The following is a 21538-nucleotide window of genomic DNA, read 5'->3' as shown; positions in this document are numbered from 1 at the left end:
AACAAAAACGAAAATAAGCTTTCACGAGTGAATTTATTAGTATTGCATGCAAGTAGTATTTTAGAGCAAGAAATAGCAAATAGAAAGCATCTCACTGATACTCAGGAAAAGAATACGCATTTGCGTCATCACATATCTTTATCTTATAGTTGAATTCGAATGTCAAACGTCCTACATTAAATGTTTTGACTCCGGATTCATCTCCAGCGCTGGACTTTACATCTCCAGCGCTAGACTTTACATCTTCAGCGCTGGACTTTACATCTCCAGCGCTAGACTTTACATCTCTAGCGCTAGACTTTACACATCTTCAGCGCAGGACTTTAAAAGACACTTTATAATCTGTGTGAGACCAACAGGGCTCCGTACTTTTGAAATGTGATCTATTATGTGAAGGAATCAAGACATGTAGGATAGTTGGTCAACACAATGAATACAATTTTCAAAACCGTACCATAGTACAAATATGTAGATGCTATAAGGTTAAACTATTAAAATAAACAAACAAAAATTGAATTAAAGTTTTATAATAAACTAACGTTCCTGTTAGTATTTTTTTCCAAATTCTTTTGAATATATATAATATCAGTAAACACGAACGTCAAGTATTTACGGATGGCCATTTTATTTATCGAATGAATCTATTTTAAAATTCTAACATTCCACTTTATATGTGAATATATTACTATACAAAATATAAGCAAAGACTTCTAAATCCATACTAAAACAGTATACAATAATTAACATTATGGTTGTAACTATTATTAAATTTTGTTGTGATTATTGTAAATGATTTTTACGGTTGTTGTGAGCTGCAATGATTTAAAATCATGCTTTATGAATTGTAAACACACAAGTATTTTTATTCACGACCGTTTAAAATTTAAAAATTTAATAAATTTATTTTACTTTCCGTTTTATAGATATATTACAATACAAAAAAATAAATAATAATTACTCTTAAAATCTAAATACAAAAAATGGTATGAAATAATAATGATTATTGTTTATACACAAGATGCAAGAATTTATTTAGATTCAATTTTTATGTTTCCTTTACAAATTAATATTTAAAAAGACCAAAGCAGAGTATCTTGTCATATAAAATACTTATTTCTTAATTGTAACTCCGAAAATATTCTGATTTCAATCATTGTTAGATTCTTCAGAAACATAAATACAGGATATATTTTGTATATATATATTTCTTTTGATTCCGATTGAATTAAATACTTTGGATAAGAATATTAGAATGAAATTCAAAACAGTGTAGCTGTGGCCATTGATTGACACATTAAATTCATTCATTGACTGGGAAAATTTAAGTGAACGTTTGTATGTAACGACCACTGATCACTATGTACTTTTTAAAGACACTTAAACTATGGGGTCACCAAAGGTTCTCAACACAAAAATAAAGTAATTCGAAAAATTAATCAGAAATAACACGATGTTTTAATTTATATATATTATATAAATCAAAACATAAAGGTTATTCCTGATCATTTTTTCGAATTATTTTATAATTAAAGGCGTTAAGAAACCTTTGGTGACCCCACAGTTTAAATGTCTATCGTAGGTACGTCGTGAACAGTGGTCGTTACAGACAAACGTTCACGTAAATTGTCCCAGTCAATGGATGAATTTAATGTGTCAATCAATGGCCACAGCTACACTGTTTTGAATTTCATTCTATCTTTCTGTTTTAATTCCGATCTAATATTAATATTTTAACCAGAATGTTCTCTCTCGTAACTAGTTTACATGTTATCGAGACAACAGACAATACCACGTTATAATTGACCCAGATATACACAGTGTACAGTGGTCGTTTTAAAACAAATATAATTGTGTCGTCTAGGGCCATCAAGGGACTATCAAAGACGTAGACAACAACCTGTTAAGACCTGTATAAATTTTCGAGACGTTCCGAGAATTTTATTCTGACTTCCGGCCGAGAGATATCGAGTGGCCCATAGACACATCCAAAACTCGTCAATAAATAAGCATGAACCCTCTGAAAAATTTGTATTCAGACCCGCGAGTCACCTTTATTAACTAAACTTTTGTTATAAATTCATTTCTTCAATGAATACTTTTTAAAGAAGATACATTAATAATATTAAAATGTTTTGTTATATGTATATACATAGAAGAGAAAAATCATTAATATCTATGCACCCCTATGCACATGCATGCGGAATAATATCTCAAGAACGTTTGCAATATGAAGGAATGATAATTCTGTATAGATGATTAAACATTATTTGCGTGAAAATACGAATGCCTACTCAAATCCATTCTATTAGAAAAATCGAATTATTACAGAAGAGTGACGTGTCCATGCAACATGAACTTGCACTGCACTATTAATAATATTGTAGAATAGAATGATATACGAATGCATGAAAATTATATATACTTGTAACTTTGATATACAAGTATTAACATGATATATACCAATAAACCAGAGTATACCGAGTTGTATCACTACAATATAATAGTCATTACGGCGAGGATGAATTTCCTGTCATTGATTTATCATCCACGCACGGAAAAAAATAATATCTGTACTTTAACCTCACTTTCAGGTATAGAGATGTGATTTTTTTTTCTAAGACAAGTGCTTGTCGGACCATCTACAAGAACTATTGGTCATCCGATGTTCAGTACTTCAGTATTTAACAGCACTAAATTTTATAAAATAAGCTATTAATTATATTGATACGGATTGGCTTGAATTAAATATTAAGCTTGAAGTATCTGACAGTTTTGAAGGGAGTTTGAAAAAAACAAAATTTAAAGTTAGAAATAAATAGTAAAATGTTCAAATTGCTAACGAACTGAAATTCATGAACTTGAGCAGATAATTAAACTCTTTTTTGATGTATCAAATACACTTAGTATATGAAATATCTAGATAAGAAAAAAATAAAAGCATAAAATAAAATAAAAAATGAAATCCTACAACTATTTGATTCGACCATGTATAATTTACTTCAGATTAGGTTTAAAATTGATGACGCTATTGTGACTTTGTATAATTGCCAACGAGACCACTATCCAAAAGACACCAAAAGACGATGATTAATTAATACCGCATTTAAAGACAACTGCAACCATCAACAACCACTGATTTAAGGCTCATAACTTCGGAAATACAGGCTCACAGCGAATGTGACGGAATAAGACATGTTTTGCGAGCGCTCACTCCTTCCAAAGCCACAGACAGTACAACTTAACAACATAAGAACCACTTTAAAAACCATAATGGAAAGGTTTCTTCGTGAGATCGGGTCTCGGCACACAAGCACCCGTCCCCATCTTGAACAAACATGAACAGAAACAAAAGCATAAGGTTTCGATCTATCATGAGTACTTGCAGTTCCTGGAAACAAAAGACTGGGGATACCGAAGAGAGATTTAAAACTCCTAGGTCGACGAGGAACTAGCGATATGGTTGAATACGACAAAAAGACAACAGTCAACATGAAGAGCAGTAAAAACAAAACGACATTGAAAACATAGACTGATCAACACGAACCCAACCAAAAAAAAAATGAATATCCAACTCAATTTCAGTTGAGTTATTTATAAATGCTCAGCAACAACATAGTTCCATAGTATAAACCTTCGTAAGTTCATATAGATTTCTTTAGACGGTTTTTATCAGATTATTTTTACTACTGGGTCATTGCCGAACCATGCATTTAGGATGGGGAGTCACCCTTCAAGACCCCTCTGGATAAGCCGCTACAAATAACAAAGAATTTCGGTCATGAAACATACATACATTATGCCGTAATCTAAATATATGACGACTATCTCACAGTACTTAATATATTTTTTTTTTTAAATGAGATTTATTCTGGTTAACGCGGGATAATCCGATGTAGAATTATGAAAATTCGACATTGACCGACAAATGAACAAATGCATTCAATACTAATGTTGTACACGTGACTTCGCAAGCATAAAATCCTCTACCAAAAGATAAAATTTAGTAGAGTAATACAGAGCATGTGCAGAACGGAGAAGTGATAAGTGTTAGATTAGTCTGAAATATGATGATATTTATGTACGTTTGTGGAAATAAAGATTATCGACAGTTTGTAGGCATTCATATTGGCAACAGTTACAACCCTTTAATAGCAGACTTGTGTTTGTAACGCTATGAATCACTCTTACCATGGTCAAACTAAGTTAACCCGTCTAAATTGGATTTTATTGAGAAACCCAACAACACTTATCTTAATCTTGATGAAACATTTTTCTTGGATAATCAAGACTGATTTTCTTGATATGCTGCCGAAATTTACCCAAATGAACTCACTTTGAATAAATCAAATAACTTCTTATCCTAGATTTAGATATTTCAGTTTAAAACGGGAAACCCCAATACAAAAGGGTAGATTTTTCTTTCTCTATTGTTAACTTTTCTTTTTTTGGACAGTGATGTTCCTTTGGCACCATCTTACGATGGTATATATCACAACTCGTTTGCTGTAGTGACGTTTTACATCTCATTAAAGGTATAACTGGTAAATTATTAAGTCAGTGAGATATTTCGTTGCCACAAATTGCTTAAAACTTTTACTTAATTCTTCCATAGATATACACATTTCGTTTGGAGGTTTTGTTGTACCTGTCGAAACTTTTTTTCTAAAGGAATCGCACATCCTAATTTTTACGGACTCCGAGATGTTTTTTACCGAACCTGGAAAAAATACGATCCGGGTAAATTTATAGATCAATGAAATAAATCTGCTCTGAAAGGTTGCCAATTCAACACTATAATTAAAATTATGAATATTGGTCCGAGAACACAATTATTACGTAGTGCATTTCTTTTAGAACATAAATGAAAAATAAAAAAATCCCACCTGCGCTTTCTCAATGAAATTTTTACAGTGTGAAGTACTACATTTGGGACAAATCATATCAAAATTATAGAAAACTTCATCGGCTCTAACTCAAAATATGGACAATTCTATGTTTAGGGCGTCTTGAAATCTTTTGACAGCTTCCGAAGTGCTAATTTTCAACCTTTTTCAGCTGGACCAAATCACTACTTTCCTTTAAAATTCTGGACCCAATTTTTTTTACAGTGTAGTTTCAACCCCCCCCCCCCCCCCCCCCCCTTACTTGCAATTTGAGGCATAAAACATGGAGAAATAAATTTGGAAGAGGTAAAAAAACATTGGCAAGTAACCCACTGTCATCACTACACTAGGGACTATATTCGTACAACGAAAATCAAGGGACGACAATTGTGGTCTCGGACCTATTGGTACTTATATTTTGATATCAGAAAATTAAAATTGAAAAAAACAAACTTTTTATACTTACTAGTATACACATTCATGGCTCTACAATTTGTTGATATCTGTATCTTAACATTGTACAAGGTCATGTTTTTCTCCGACTGTTATTGATGCCTTTACACTAAATCCATTGGATATTGGATGTTTACCGATTGATGTTTTAGTCTCAGATGCATGATTGTTTTAATTAGTTGTTATTGGCTTTGAACTAGCTGTCAGTCACTGCCATGTCTACTCTGTAGTTTTGTTATAAAAATGTCTGCTTTGTATCCAACTAATTAATTACACGAGCTTCAGGTGTTCAGGGGATTTTTAACGTGTGTTCACCACTGTCCCATGTTAAGAGAGGGTTACCTTTGCGCGCCTTCAAAGTAGTTTAACGTCGCCACATTCTTTATGTGCATGTCCAAAGTCAAGAGCCTGTTATTCAGTGGTTGTCGTTTACTGCGGTTCTATCATATTTGTTTTTCGTTTATCATTTTGTACATAAATCAATTCGCTAGCTTTCTAATTTGAGTTGTTTTACTTTAACCATTGCAGGGCCTTTTATTGCTGATATCCTATAGTTGGCAATTTCAATGTCATCCGGTCTGCTGTGGTTAGTTGTCCCGTCTGCAATCATACCTCATGTTCTTTTTTTTATATATAATTCTTGCAAATGCACTAAATGTCATACAGCCCGTAACAGAGTAGTAATCGAATTCGCGTTTCTTTACCGTCAGAATAAGTTACGTTATCGACAAACTTATTTCAGAAGTGACATAATTTAATTTTCTTCATCGACAAAATATGTCATGTCAAACGTGTAAGTTTTCATTGACGATATTAAGAATTGAACGATGGACAGTCAGTACGTGAATGCTTCTTACCACCTGATTAGAAGATATTACGAGACGTGAATAATCAAAGTTTATTGATTGGTTAGGACAATCCAAACCTAGTTAATGTCATTCAATCCCGTAGAGTATCGAATTTGTCCTCTCTATTTTAGCAATTAGATTTTGCCTGGTCATCAATCATGCATATTCATGATACTGGTACACAGGTAACTTTTATCTATAAATAGCCGAATCTTCTGCAGTTTCGTAAACAACAACGTTAAACGATATATACTACTTCATAACGTGTGACCTCGTGTGTGGTAAAATTTGTTGATTCATGCACGTGGCTATTCTAACAAATGAATTAATCTACAAAGCGAGAGGTCTTTCCATTTTCATCAGCTAAGAGACGACTAGCCCTTTTTGAAAGGCTAATACTTGTCAAATACAAAGGCGTTGAAATGATCAAATACTTTCGAACTGACGGAAACAAAAATACATAATCTAGAATGTGTGTTCTGTCATAAACAATGGCTTCGTCGTGCGAATCGACGAGATCATGTTACATGTAACTGATCTTAGCTGTAGAAACAGTAGGTGCGAACTTGATAAACTGAAATCTTTTTCAATTTAATATAAGCGGTAAATATTCATGACTAGTCTTCAATAATAATAAATTTATTGGAGTCACATCCACTGTTTCTACTGTAAACATGAACTCGTCGGTTAGTGCAATGAAGACACTTTTAAAGATTGAGATTGTTGGTTTATTCTTTACACCTTCAAGGTCTTAAAATTATTTCAGTTTATTTAAAGTTAAATTTATTTTCAAATCTCTTCTGTTTAAAATTGTCGAAACTTCCGATTAATATTTCTGTGGTAAACTATCTATTCTATAGTTAGGTATGGAAGCGCATATGGTACACCCCTTGGAAAGTTATTTTGTTGCAAATAAGTCGGAATTATTAGTTAAGTTGTGTGTAATAAGCTGGAATGAAATCATCATGAGGAATCAACTTGTCGGAATGACGAAGAAAAAGTTTCATTACAATGTCGACTTGCTGATATAAATATATTGACATGGTAATAAAAAGTCGACATGTTAAATTCAACTTGTTAATTGATTAAACCGACAACTTATTTGATGATGAGATTAAACCACGTGACCATTTTGGAAAACAAAACATGATCTATCTTTAAACCATTTTCATATGTCGTTTGTTTAATGTGTTGCGGAAGAGTGTCGCTATCCATTGAGTTAAATTTCAAATTAAAGTTCGAGTTGATGTTCTGAGTTATTTGGTATGATAAGGGGTAACGGTAGTCAAAGTACTAAAAAAAACACTATTTCGGACATAAGGGGGATATCCCCACACTAGTACGGCTTTTTTCCCTTTTATTAACAGTTTTATTAACTGCAATAAAAAACCTAACCTTGTATAAAGATAAGAAGATGTGGTATGATAGCCAATTAGACATCTCTCGACCACATATCAAATCATGGAGAAGTAAACAATTTTATGTCACTGTATGGTCTTCAACCATGAGCAAAATCCTTACCGCATAGTCAGCTAAAAACATCTTAAAATGACACTTGCAAATAAATCACACGAGAAACATACGATCTAAATGAAGAAGACGCCGACGCCATTGAGGACGACGGAATAAAGATTTGCTGTGTGTCACTTCCGCGACATTAATGTCGAAGTCTCGACACAAATCCAATGACTCGTACTTTGTTGTCAACAAATGAAACACTTTTAATCATTCATTAATTAACTGTTTACAAAACTGTTTACAAATCTTTTGAACTTTTGAAATACATTTCTACCTCAGGAATAGATTACCTAAGCTGTATTTGGCAAAACTTTTAGGAATTGTGATCCTCAATTCTCTACAAATTTGTACTTTATTTGGCCCATTAAACTTCTTTGATTCGAGCGTCACTGATGAGTCTTTTGTAGACAAAAAGCGCGTCTGGCGTAAATACAAAATTTTAATCCTGGTATCTTCACACCAAAGTTACAGGGAAACAACAGATAATATATGTTCAATTGTCGTAACCACATTCTTGTCCTCTTTTACCACAATCCTGTCCTCTTTTCCTCGAAGATGACCTACTGCATTGGACCAAATCACCGGGTTTGTAATTTCACAATGACACGTTGAGCAGGGTCAGCTTACTTTTCCCGGAGCATCGAGATCTACACCAGATTAGATGAATTTACACTAACCAATAATACTGATATATTGAGTTAGACAGCTGCAACTGATTTTTATAGTTTTTGTTGTTTATTTACAAAATGCCGATCAGACCAACTCGATGATCCCGATTGTCCAAATTTCCACGACCGAAAGTGACAAAATTCTTGATCGGACCTGTTTACGACTTCTACCCGACTGCTATACGAGCTTAAGTAAACCATTCACGACTCCTTGATGATTCCATCACGACTCCAACCCGACCACTAATTGAATACATATTCCATAAATCCGACCAATTCACGATCTCTACACGATCTTTACTCGACTAGCTAGACCTAATCAACTATGCTCCATCTCAGCCTGATCTCTGCCAGAACAAATCTACTTGATCGTATAGGGGTAGTAGGGATAGTCGGGCATTGCTCGGGTATTTACAATTTCAGTATAAAAACATCTGATTCTTTTTTTACATTACCCGCTGCAGCGGCAGAGGCAATAAGTGATACCTTTGTCCTTCCGTTAGTACGTATACGTACGTCCCAACAATGAGTTTCCGTTCCCTTATTTTATTTTGCCTAAATCATTTTGAAGCGTAATATAATAAAACGCAGATCAAGTGCGACTTTGGGTGGTGTTACTTTTACCGTTCTTGGTAATGACTCTCCATAGCGTTATATGCAAGCTGGGCATTATTTGTCTCCAATGAACACATTCCCCATTTATTTGGTTAGATTCAGTAGTTCACAGACAGTCTGAGTAAAAATATACATTTAAAGTATCTAGATGGAAATAAAGCAGTTGAATTGTTTTGTAATGTGGTTAGAGCTCAAGTAGACAGATTGATAGCTGTGACGGAGGTTGCAGAGAGCGTAGAAGACCAGTAAATTAAAAAGAGGTAGACAGCAAATTGAGGGGTGCCTAGAAATCTAGGTGATGCAGTGGCTTACAAGGCGACCAATGTGTGGGTAGTATAAATTGTAATCACAAAACATACTGAACTCCGAGGAAAATTCAAAACGGAAAGTCCCTAATCAAATTGCAAAGTCAAAGGTAGCTGGACAAAGAGGATCCCAATGGTTATAAAAACTTACTAAAAGTTATTAAGGACGCTGATTTGTTATGGGAGTTTTACTGCTTTTTTCTTCAAAATATGTCAATGGATTAATACTGATGTTAGACAGCAGTATACATAAATTTTACCACCCCTTTTCCTTGCTTTCTTACAAATTAAGCATATAGTTTGTGTCATACATGTGCATATGTATGCAACCAGTTATTTCCATAGATTTGATACAAAATTTAGTTCATTGGTTCAAGATATTTCTTTTTGGTGTATCAATGGCAACAAACTGCTTATTTTTACTAATAATGTTGGAAAAAAGGGTGAAGATGACACATATTTCCCCAAAATTTGGCCAAAATTAGAATTTCAATCCACCGGAGAATACCTTTTTTTGAACTGTTTACATATATATATATCACGAATTCAAATAAAAATCATTTGACTTTTGTATCATTAAACTGTGTCAAAAAGCGTAAAAAAAAGGTGTTGCTAATATTCGTCCGTAAGGTGACATATAGTTGTTAATTTCTGTGTCATTAGGTGTCCTATGGACATACGGAAAATACGGACAGTCAAACAAACATAGCCCATTTAACAGCTAAAATATATTGTCACGATTTTATTTTTAACTGTACACAAATTCCTCCGCAGCAGCAATCTCAGGCGAGACGGAAGGTTTCATGCAGTCCTTCACGAATTTATTATAATACTGATTCCATTTGAGAAATAGGTAGGGAAAACAGCCGTACTTGTGTGGGGATATCCCCCTTATGTCCGAAATAGTGTTTTTTAGTACTTTGACTGCCGTTACCCCTTATCATACCAAATAACTCAGAACATCAACTCGAATTTTAATTTGAAATTTAACTCAATGGATAGCGACACTCATCCGAAGCACATTAAACAAACGACATATGAAAATCGATTTAAAGATAGATCATGTTTTTTTTCCAAAATGGTCACGTGGTTTTATCTCATCATCAAATAAGTTGTCGGCTTAATCAATTAACAAGTTGAATTTAACATGTCGACTTCTTATTACCATGTCAATATATTTATATCAGCAAGTCGACATTGTAATGAAACTTTTTCTTCATCATTCCGACAAGTTGATTCCTCATGATGATTTCATTCCAGCTTATTACACACAACTTAACTAAAAATTCCGACTTATTTGTAACAAAATAACTTTCCAAGGGGTGTACCATATGCGCTTCCATAGTTAGGACCATTTTATAATATAAATACCCTTTTGTACAAGAATACTTTCTTTATAGAAGTATAGATCTGCTGGTTATAGATTTTTTTTTATAACTTTCATTATTGTGACGACGCGCTATGAAATTCAGATTAATTTATAAATGAAGTTGTATATAAATATTTGGTCATAAACACAAATCTTTTAAACAGTTCGACGAGTTGGTCAATGTTAGAGTAGTCTGTTTATGTAAGTTACTAAGCTCGGCCCGATTCATCTGTCATTTATGGAAACTAATTCACCACCTTCTGAGACATTCATTTTTATTTCACCATCAGACATGGAGCTACATTTGTAACTTAAGTAAAACTCTCAAATTAAAGAAATTTGACATGATATACTGAAACTTTCTTATAATCAATTAAACGACTGCTTTTCTTAGATATGGGATTTTTCATGGTCAAACTTTTTCATTATTAACGGACATTTTGAGATTTTTTATTGTAAACAAATTTTTTTTTTTTTTTAAGAAATCATCATTCAAAATATAGAACTTCATAAACATGTACAGGAAGCTTAATTATTTATAGCACATCTATGTACTTCTTAAAATTATACTTCGACCTCTTGCGTCCTTAAAATGTTCTGACCGTCCTAAGATTTAATGTACGGAAATGTTTCGGTAAATTAAATTCAAATCCAAATTGAAGGTTTATGACACACAAAAAGAGAAACCAGAATCTCTTGATGACCAAACGTATGTACACGTTGGTGCGATTTAGAGCTTTTCAGAAGGAGTTAGATTCCACCCTTGTTGAAAGCCTTGTGGAGACCTCTAGAATTTTAAATTCCCTCCGTTTTTCTCATGGCTGGAGTGTGGTCTCTCTGCAAATTACCCCATATCTTTTCATTTTCCTATTTACCGAAGGTTCCATGTGAAAATTTCCATTGGATCATATCTGTTAAACTAAATGTACAAAACAGGCTCAAGAAAAGGCGAAATTTCTTTTTCAAACCCGAACTAGAAATCCATTTTTTTCTAATAGAGCACCTTACATTATCGTCAATGAGTTCATGCATGTGAAAAACAAGTTGCTTTCTTTAAAAAAAGAAAAGCAATACATGAACCTAAGACCGCTGACTGCCGGGTCACCAAAAGATTGTTGCTGAATTTGTGTTTGCTTTTGAATTGAAATAATTGACTGTGAAAAGAAGAAGCCAGTTGAAAGTATATATTTACAGCTTCTATTTGAATAGTTATTTTAAAGCTCGACTATTATATTTATCACTTGGGAATGCACATATTTTTTTTTCGATTATAACCCTTTGGCAATCCTACTAACAAGATGACTTATGCAAATTGCACAAACTTATCGCAATATTTTATGCACTCAGTTTGCTTTATAATCTGGAATTCAGGATGCATTTATTTTATCTATCATATCCGACTCATATTTGAAGCTGTCTTTACTCATGTTAAATGTTGTATGCGGTGAAACCTGTGGCATGCAATTGATTGGGACCTCATATAACATCTCAAACTTTAAGGATTTCCTGATTTTACTTAAAACATTCTACAGGGAAACTTAGTTTTGCCGAAGAATTTCTTAATTCAGAAGTTTATAAACCTGTGCACACTTAAAAAAAAATATATATTAAAAGGTATGTAGATATAAAAAGATACCAGAATTAAAATGATGTACACCAGACACGAGTTAAGTCTACAAAAAAAGCATCAATGACGCTCGAATGAAAAAAGTTAAAAGGCTAAATACATTACAAAGTTAAGGAATCTATTCCTTGGGTAGACAATCCTTAGCTTTTCGAAAAGGTCAAAGTTTATAATAGGACAGTGACTCAAAAAAGAAACAAAAGAGAAACAACTCGAGGTTAGAATACCGTTAGTAATGATCGTGCTTGAAAGTCATATGTAAAGCTCTTTCTGCCGTGTTCTGAATTTAGATAACAAAAAACGAAAATAAGCTTTCACGAGTGAATTTAATAGTAATGCATGCAAGTAGTATTTTAGCGCACGAAATAGTAAATAGAAAGTTCAGGAAAAGAATACACATTTACGTCATCACATATCTTAATCTAATAGTTGAATTCGAATGTCAAACGGCCTACACTAAATGTTTTGACTCAGGATTCATTGACATTTTATCCGGAATTTGTGAGAACGCAAACCGATAGTGTGCTTTTGAAATGTGATCTATAATGTGAATGAATCAAGACGTGTAGGATAGTTGGTCAACACAATGAATACAATTTTCAAAACCGTACCATAGTACAAATATGTAGATGCTATAAGGTTAAACTATTAAAACAAACAAACAAAAATTTAATTAAAATTTTATAATAAACTAACGTTCCGGTCAGTAATTTTTTTTCAAATTCTTTTGAATATATATATATCAATAAATTAACACGAACGTCAAGTATTTACGGATGGACATTTTATTTATCGAATGGATCTACTTTTAAATTCTAACATTCCACTATGTGAATATATTACTATACAAAATATAAGCAAAGACTTCTAAATCCATACTAAAACAGTATAAAATAATCAACATTATGGTTGTAATTAAATTTTATTGTGATTATTGTAAATTATTTTTGCGGTTGTTGTGAGCTGCAAGGATTTAAAATCATGCTTTAATGAATTGAAAACACACAAGTATTTTTGTTCACGACCGTTTAAAATTTAAATAATTAATAAATTTATTTTACTTTCCGTTTTATGGATATATTATAATACAAAAAAATAAATAATAATTACTCATAAAACCCGGCTAAATACTAAAATGGTATGAAATAATTAACGTAGAAATATAACGATTATTGTTTATAAACATTTTTTGTAGGATGCAAGAATTTATTTGGATTTAATTTTTATGTTGCCTTTACAAATGAATATTTAAAAATACCAAAGCAGAGTATCTTGTCATATAAAATACTTATTTCTTAATTGAAACTCTGAAAATATTCTGATTTCAATCATTGTTAGTTCAGAAACATAAATAAAGTATTATATATTTTTTATATATTTCTTTGATTCCGATTGAATTAAATTCTTTTGATAAGAATATTATCTTTCTGTTTTCCGATCTAAAATTAACATTTTAAACAGAATGTTCTATCCCGTAAGTCTATAATGAAATCGAGACAACAGGCCACAGACCACAATTAATTCCTCTATCAGTTCTTTATAACCTTTTGCATCATTAAAAAAATTGCACCATGTACTTTTGTCCAATTTTTTGTGTGTGTAATGTATAGTCCTAGTCCAAATATATATCCAAAATTCAGAAAGATTGTAACAATCACTTTTACAAATTTAGCCAATACACATCCATACCCCTATTGACAAGTCAAGAGATGTTCCGAAAACTGTAAATATTACCTTTTTGCACTTGGCCTAATCACTCATTCCAAATCAAAATAAGTTAAAATACAACTTCCAAAAATTTATTACACCTCTTTTCTTTCATTTCCACCAAAAAAATCTAAGAAATGAGTGAGGAAGGGAAAGAAAAAAAATTAAGGAAAAATACACTCTAATTAAAAAGAACTATATTCGCGGGGTCATTAGGACAACGAAAAGCGGGGTCATTAATTGTGATCTTGAGCCAACAGACAAAACCACGTTATAATTGACCCAGATACACACAGTGTACAGTTGTCGTTTTAAAACAAATATAATTGCGTCGTCAAGGGCCATCAAGGGACCATATCAAAGACGTAGATAACAACGTGTGAAGACCTGTATAGATGATCGAAAACTTTCGAGACGTTCCGAGAATTTTATTCTGACTTCCGGTCGAGAGATATCGAGTGGCCCGTAGACACATCCAAAACTCGCCAATATATAAGCATGAACGCCTGAGGGGGTTCATGCAAATATATAATCATACACAAGAAACAAACCCTGAACTGCAGGCTTTTAGCAATAATTTTTACCTGTTTAATATTAAGTAAATATTAACGTGTACATGTATTTGATAAAGTACAGATATAACAAAGAAACTGCCCGGTATCCGACGTAAGAGTACACTTTTTACTGCACGCGTAGTCGGGTGCGTTCACTACGAGAACACTTGTATCCAACTACGCGTGAAGTATGAGTACAGAATCGCCCCATACAGGACATTTTCAATGTTATCCTAGTATATTATTCGACAGTTAAGAATAGAATCTGGTCAAATTTTGAAGTTGAACATGTGGGATTTTTTTTATTTTTGCCACGGACCATTTAATTTTTATGGAGGAAGGGGCCTGGTTTTTTAGAAAACAATATTCTGACCCTGATTTTGACTTAAAAAATCTGCTGCTTCAATATTTTGTCATATAAAAAAAAATTGTCAACAAAATTTGCCTGTATAAACTGTAATAGAAAACAGAGAAAATATTATATATTTCTTTTTAGTTTTGGGTAAAATTGTAAAGGAAATAATACTAGCAAGACGTCCTTCCATAAATCTTTTTTTTCTGTTCTGACTTTGAAGAAATGACTACTTTTCGCCCAATCGAAATGGTGCATGGACATATTTTGTTTCATATTATTAGAATTATTTTCAATATTATCGGTATTAAACTTGATTATCGACACATGAAAGTTTGTCAACATTGTCAATCTTTTTAACGTTAAAGTACCAATAGTTCGGTCACTACTCAATTAAGTTTGTCGATAACGTAGCTAATTTTGACGGTAAAGAAACATCAATTCGATCACTTCTCAGTTACGGGCTGTACTATTATATCGTTTCTAAACAATGATACTTTCAGAACGACATCGATATCATGACTATAAGATTAAGAGAAAAAAATCATGTTTATTGCGACAATGTATTTATTTGTAAGATCGTACTTTTTCACAGTTTAAATCATGTCCAAATTAAAATGAATGTTGTTATCAATCATTTTATACATGTAGTGATAATAAAGAGGCCAGTTGAAATCCGCCACTGTGTGCGGGATTCTCTCGCTGTGTTGAAGACCATCTGGTGGTCTAGGGATATGTTCTGCTCTATGATCGGGTTATTCTCTGTTTGACACATTCCATATTTCCATTCTCAATTTCATTAAGGATCTGAACCCAAACCCGTTGATAATTTTGGATTTTATCAGAAGTATAAAATGTAATCGGTTGTATTTTTAATCTTATATCATGTCATATTTCTAAATACTAAACAACCAAAGAGCTCAATTTAGTGATGAAATAACGTCTATACCCTATGTTTACCATCTACAGTAAATTCATTACTTATATATGAGAAGAAACATCAGTTTGATTGTCCAAGATACAAAATACTCAGCAATGTCTGGTTAGAATGGCGAGGGTTGATACATGCCGCTAGTAGAATAGCAATATGAAACTTTGCAATAACTATTTTAGGGGCTCTCGGTGATACAAAATTGCTGCTCCTATCATACATAATTCTTTGCAGTAGGTGTCCAGATTCATTTTGCTATTTTAAAATTTTCACATCAGGTTATAGGTGAAGAAAATCAGTGAAACCAATGGCTGTAAGATCATACTAGACAAAATAATTCTATAATTTCTTTTTATAATATCATGATCTACTTTTTGGACAATATAATTTGTCGCAAAACCTCCAGTGATCGCCGCAAAATGCAGGAAAATTAATGTCAAATAGTATTCGGATGTTCCCAAGTCAGTGTGTTGTCACATACAGGAAAGTATGAACTGAATAAATTTTATTTCATCTACGTTATACTTATACTAGGTGCAATCACACTAAAACTTTATGACACATAATGATACAATGATTTTTTGAACTTCATTGTTTTAAGATAAATAAATTATTCGATATGAGTAAATGAAGGAAGTATAGTATTCGTTAATATAAATTACTCTTCACAAAAATAAAGCTGCCAGTTACTGCGAGTACTCTCTGACCTACGATAGTAGAGGAACATTATATTTTCTAATCTGTGCGTCAGTTCGTCCGTCTGTCCCGCTTCAGGTTAAAGTGTTTTGTCAAGGTGGTTTTTGATGAAGTTGAAGTCTTATCAACTTCAAACTTGGTACACATGTTCCCTGTGATATAATCTTTCTAATTAGAGTTTTTACCCCAATTTCATGGTCCACTGAATAAATAAAATGATATTGCGAGTGGGGCATCCGTGCACTATTATAGAAACATTCTTGTTGTCAGATTTTTTTCTGCTTTGTATCAATCTGATGATTTGATATTAGATAAGGAGATTTGATATGATTGCCAATATGACAACTATCCAACAAAGTTCAAATTACGTGGATTAAGCCCTTTTCAACTGATGTTTATAGTTTGTTCTTTTGTTGTACTGTTAACCCAAAATTACAGGTTCGGGATATGCCAACAAACTCGCTAACACCGCCACATTCTGTATACGTGTTTGTCCCAAATTAGTAACGTGTCATTCAGTGGTTCAGTTGCTGTAAAACTCATCTGTTTTTCGTTCAGTTCATTGTTTTGTATAGAACTATGATCAGATCGCTAGTTTTCTTGAAGTTTTAATTGTTTAACTTTTTTATTTCGAGGCCTTTTTTAGTTTTTGGTATGGGCTTTGATAATTGTTGAAGGCCATACGGTGACCTGTGGTTGTGTGCTTCTATTTCATTATTTTGATCTCTGGTGGAGAGCTGTTTTGTCACCAATCATAATACATCTTCTGATTTAAAAAAAAAAACACACTCATTCAAACAGTTAATGTGAACTATTTTTTTTTGTTATGCATATTGAATTTCAATTCGTGCTTTCCGTAATATTTCTCTTAAAGCTATTAAATCTTAATCTCTTGTCAGTGATATAGTACAATGTTAAAACTAAGAATTATAACATGGACAGCGGTGTAACAGTACAACATAAGAACGAACTATAACAATAAGTGGAAAAAGGCTTAACTCATCAGATGAATACAAATGCTACACGAAGTGGACCTTGTCAGTTACATTATGTACTTGTATATCCCAACAACATAAAGACACTACTGAGAGTACAACAGATAGAATAAAATCATATATATTATATTTAAGACAATGTCAAGTTGGTTTTTTTATGCTTTAAAATGTAATATATTTGGTTGCTAGAGTTCACTTGATTGCCCATTCGTATTATTCAATAAACACCTGCGAATTAAGTATTTTTACATATTTTTATTTAAAGAGAAGCTCCTTATATTTATATTTGCATACATTTTTGATAGAGTTATTTAATATTAATTAAAGACTATCTGAACTCTCAGTAAGAGAAGGTATAAATAATTGCATGGCAATCATATGAATAAGGACATTCGAAAAACATTGTAAAAAGCATTCAAAACTGATATACATCAAAGTCCTCAGAAGCAAAAATTATAAACATGTCCTTAGAAGGATGGAATACTATTGTGTCCGGCTTATTCACTTTCTCAGATTTCTCAAGAAGAACTCTGTGTTTTCGACGATTTTTCGAAATTTGAAAAAGCTTTTTTGAATCGTAGCTTGTTGCATATACGTTGTCGTTGCGATCTAGAGCAATAGAGGATATGCTGGTCAAAGCAGGATTTGTGAAATTAAATACTTCGTTTCCATCGGAGAGTTTCCGGCCACTAACTTCACCATGGTTAGTTATTAGGTAAAACCTCTTCAGTTTGGTTGACACCACCAACTCTGATTTACAATTAGATTTCTTGAATGATTGCACTTCTTTTCCTTCTAGGTCCAGGATCTTTACGGCTTCACTGCAACACGTGACAAGCTGGTCATTGTAGGTTTGGATTGAAACGGTTCCATTAGCGACATCATATGTTTCAAGAATAGTGAAGTCATCACCATCAATTTCACATTTCAAAAGTTTGTTTTTGAACATCAGGACATATATCTTTTGATTTGATCCTATTGTGATGTCATATGGCGCATCAGGGAGTTTGAATTCTTGGATGTAAAAGAAGTCATCTTCAAAAAGAAGCAGACGACAATTTGCCTTATCAGAAACAAGAAGTTTCCCGTCAGGTAGGCATACTGCGCCATAAAATCTCGTTCTTTCTTTTTTGACAGATATAAGGTGCTTTACAGTAGCCTCCATCAAATCGACGTCGCTTGAAGCCATATTGCCAAGTTGGAATGAGGTGTTATGTGATTGGCGTATGGTATGGTTAATCTACAAATTTCAAATGTAAAAAATAACCATTAATTTTATTTATATGTAAATTGTTGCTTCTCTAATAATTAAGTTCACATTGTAACGGGAAAATGTTTTAAAAGATTGATCGTCAATTTTACAATAATTATGTAAAATTCATGTTTTTAAAATATAAATTTTATTTCCAAAGTAAATAAACATGCACTTCATCAAGTACATGTTAAAGGGAAATTTTCTTTTAATTCGAGCGACAATTTTGTGAGTATCTGACACTACATGTATGTAATGCAAAAATAGCAAAATGGACATCTAATCAACTGTAAGCAACTATACAAATAATTATTTGTTATTATTTTTCTATAGAAAAATAAATGCAAACAATTATATGAATAAAACTATAAACAAATGGGTACCTGTTTGCATTTCAAGTCAAAATAATAATAATAATATAATAATACTTTATTCAGAAGCAATACAGCTTATACAATATACAATTTTTATTTTTTTTTTGAATTTATAAAAATAACTAGTATTTTAAATAATTTAATGATCCGATCAATCAGTCACATGAACATTTAAACGATAATAACGATTTTACAAAAAAAGAAAAAAGAAACGTGGAAAAATTAAATGATTTAAAAAAAACCTAATAAAATTCAAATTAAAGAAAAAAAGCTTCATATTGTTTCATTATAAAGCAGAACAATAAAAAAAAACATCTTACCAGAATATCTCTACTACAAATGTGGCATAACAGATACTTAATCTTGATTTATATACATTGTGCGTTTCTTACCTTAACCAATCATGAGTGTTAGACTTTCCTGTATTCCGGTTGTTTACTAACATGTCTAGTTAGTTTAAAACATGCATAGTTAATGTTTGTATGTAAATATTTTTAGCAATCGGAAGGGTATCTACCAAAAATGACGTGGTTTATACGTACATGCACAAATGGGATTGCAAGGAAAACTGCGATTTATTTTTCTTCAGTATCACAAGTTTGGGAATGAATCAAATATAATAAAATTAACTAAAATGACTTAATATTCAGTTTGTTACTACCACGCCTAATTATAATTCAAATGGATTGTATCTAAATAGCAAATCATTATTGAAATTGGAAGTAATATTTCTTTAGATTTACAGAAAATCTGTTCATCATGAAAGAATAATATTTTTCAGATTTTGAGTATATTTCAACATTATATCAGTGACAATAAAAAAAATATTTGAAAATTGACAACCCTAGTAAAGTAACATATTGATTGCAATGTCAAATGCTATCTTCTTCAAGTTCAAGATAGTCGTTTTCTAGGTGATTGTCAGCTTATTGCACCCCATAAAACTGCATGCTCTTTATAGTTTTTGGCCAGAAAAGTTTTTAGACTACTATTTTTACAATAATCAGTATAAAATTAAACTCACAAAAGACTCATCTATGGCGCTATATTGAAACAGTTCTGCATCTCTTAAGGATGTACTTAGGTGAGGTTTTGGAATTCCTGTCAAATGTTCGGAATCCTTGGCGTTTTTCCGTAAACTACAATGTAAAATATTTTGCCCCATAACACCCATATATGTTTTCATATAAGACTTAATAGCTCATGAAAGGTCATTTGCCAAAATTTTAGAAGATTCTTGATTTTCTTTATATTGTTTTGAAATGGAATATCATACTTTGTTATCAATTTATACACACCTCTTTGAAGATTTTGAAAGAATTACCATATTAAAACAGCACCTTTCTATTCTGGTTTTTGTTGTTGTCATTGTTGTTGTCATTGTTGTTGTCATTGTTGTTGTCATTGTTGTTTTCTTTAATTTGCTGCTTTTGTTTAATTGTTCCCTTTTATTTCAATTTTTTGTTGTGCTTTTGTTCCTAGTCATATTGTTGTCGAAGAAAAACACGAATTTTAAATGTATTACATGGCACATCGTACTGTTTTCCCTTAGAACATCAACATTTCTTTGTAATATGTATAACACTGAAAAATCTTGGCAAACAATATAGAAATGAAACTCTCTGATTAACTACGACAGTTTCTAAAAGTGAAAAGCTAGTAGTACTATAACTGGTCAAACAAATAATTCGAACTGCTGAAGAGAACCAAAAGCATTTCAACGACTCCTGATTTGGAAGGTGTTTGTATCAGCTAAGATATACAGGAGCAAAGTACCGTGATTAACGCGACAAGCTGTTAAAACAATCAACTTCTTTATAGGCTGACTAAGTTCAAATTAAAGATCAGGTTCATGCCGTAGCAATGAAATAATTTTGTTTGACAAGCTTCAAGTTTTCTTTTTTTTCTCTTTGCATTGGTTTTCAAGGGAAGCTTATACAGTCATATATGTTGGCTTTATACGGAAATGAAATATAACTTTGCGTGCTTCGGCCAATTTAAATTACGAAATTGTGTGAAATATCGTTGCAATTTAGATATTTCGTCTTAAAATAATACGTTCCGACCATAAACGTTAACAGTCAAATGGACATTTTAACGAAACTGTGTTGCTTTACAAACTTTATGAACTATAATACATGTACAAATGAAAAGGGCTTTGTTGCATTTAATTGAAACAAACCAAAATTTTACATTGTTATATAATCATCAAAAAAGACAAAATAATTTAACTAAAATTTCCTCACGAGATTGGAACGTGATTTGTAAGATCAACTCTTCAAACCTATTTACCAATCCTGAGTGTTACTATTGGTTGTTTTAAGACATGCCCTTTTATGAAGTATCAATATTAGTAAACAAATAATTAAATCATACACAAAAACAAAAATAAAA

The 21538-nt window shown here is 32.1% G+C and overlaps 1 long non-coding RNA gene across 1 annotated transcript in view; it reads right to left on the bottom strand.

The window, feature by feature from the left end:
• Nucleotides 1–19626, bottom strand: part of LOC139485827 (uncharacterized) — a 971519-nt gene extending 951893 nt beyond the window's left edge. Inside the window, exons 1-2 of the long non-coding RNA XR_011655408.1 lie at nucleotides 19465–19626; nucleotides 17747–18758 (exon numbers count right to left, since the gene is read on the bottom strand). This is a non-coding gene — a long non-coding RNA (uncharacterized lncRNA). The remainder of the gene's footprint in view (nucleotides 1–17746; nucleotides 18759–19464) is intronic.
• Between the last annotated feature and the right edge of the window lie 1912 nt (nucleotides 19627–21538).

This window comes from Mytilus edulis, chromosome 1 (genome assembly GCF_963676685.1).
Source record: "Mytilus edulis chromosome 1, xbMytEdul2.2, whole genome shotgun sequence".
In the NCBI taxonomy this organism is placed as follows: domain Eukaryota; kingdom Metazoa; phylum Mollusca; class Bivalvia; order Mytilida; family Mytilidae; genus Mytilus; species Mytilus edulis.
Note: the sequence above shows the minus strand (reverse complement) of the source record. Positions and strands in the feature narration are given on the sequence as shown.